The 952-nt window shown below is 38.1% G+C and overlaps 1 protein-coding gene across 1 annotated transcript in view; it reads right to left on the bottom strand.

The window, feature by feature from the left end:
• Positions 1–312: 312 nt before the first annotated feature.
• The window catches only part of LOC114641637 (zinc finger protein 501-like), a 5,467-nt gene continuing 4,827 nt past the window's right edge, over positions 313–952 (bottom strand). Inside the window, exon 2 of the mRNA XM_028790673.2 lies at positions 313–952. This exon is cut by the window's right edge and continues 1,263 nt beyond it. The gene's annotated coding sequence lies outside the window, so the exon portion shown is untranslated.

The following is a 952-nucleotide window of genomic DNA, read 5'->3' on the forward strand; positions in this document are numbered from 1 at the left end:
GCTGAGGGAGAGGTGCGAACGGATTTAAGGTGGGCCAGATCTACAAGTTTTTTCGTAAGCTCTAGTAATTCTAGTGTTAAATTAACAACAACAATCACCTTCTAATTATGAAACTGATTGGAGTTTGAGGCCTCCAACTTAACATGTCACCTGCTGGCTCACTTCACATCTCATTTTAATTTGGCTGCCATTTAAGGTAAATAATTCCCTGAATTGCTTCTTAATTAACAAAGACAATTTAAAACAAAGGGAAATCAACTAACAGCAGAAATTGGTTACCGATTAAGAAAGTGTCAGGAAGGAAATCCTGCAGCTACTGCAGCCCTTCAGGATTGGATTTGGACACTCCTGCCATAGAAGAAGCGTGGGGAGACCTGAAGATGGTAGTCAATGGACACTTCCCAAATAATCTATAGGAGCTTGAGAGAGGAGCTGTCATCTAGAATGTGATCAACTGGTCAAATTCAGGGGTGCAAAACCTTGTAGAGTAAACAAGAGGATTGTCTAAGGGGCTTCTACAAAGAACGAAATTAGGGGCCTGAATACTTACAGGAATGAGATTTTTTGGTTTTTCACTTTTAATTCATTTGCAACCTTTTCTAGAAATCATGTTTTCACTTTGTCATTATAGGTCAGTGAGTGTAGACTGATAGGCAACAATGGCATATTTATCCGTTTAAAATAAAAATCAACACACAAAAGCATGTTGAAAGTAAAGAGGTCTCACTACTTCCATTCCCTACTGTAAGCAGGTTCTCCTGAGCTTTGGGAAACAATGAAGTCCACCATTTGAAGGAACTCCTCAAGACATCATTATTTATGAGATTTCATGCTAACTCCTTCCCTCCATCTTTTTTCATTTTACTTATTCTTTACAGCTTACTCTCATTTGCCTATTAAGACTCTTGCTGTGTAAGGATCACTTACAACATTAAGAATAGCTAAGAGAATT

Source organism: Erpetoichthys calabaricus, chromosome 5 (assembly GCF_900747795.2).
Source record: "Erpetoichthys calabaricus chromosome 5, fErpCal1.3, whole genome shotgun sequence".
Classification (NCBI taxonomy): domain Eukaryota; kingdom Metazoa; phylum Chordata; class Cladistia; order Polypteriformes; family Polypteridae; genus Erpetoichthys; species Erpetoichthys calabaricus.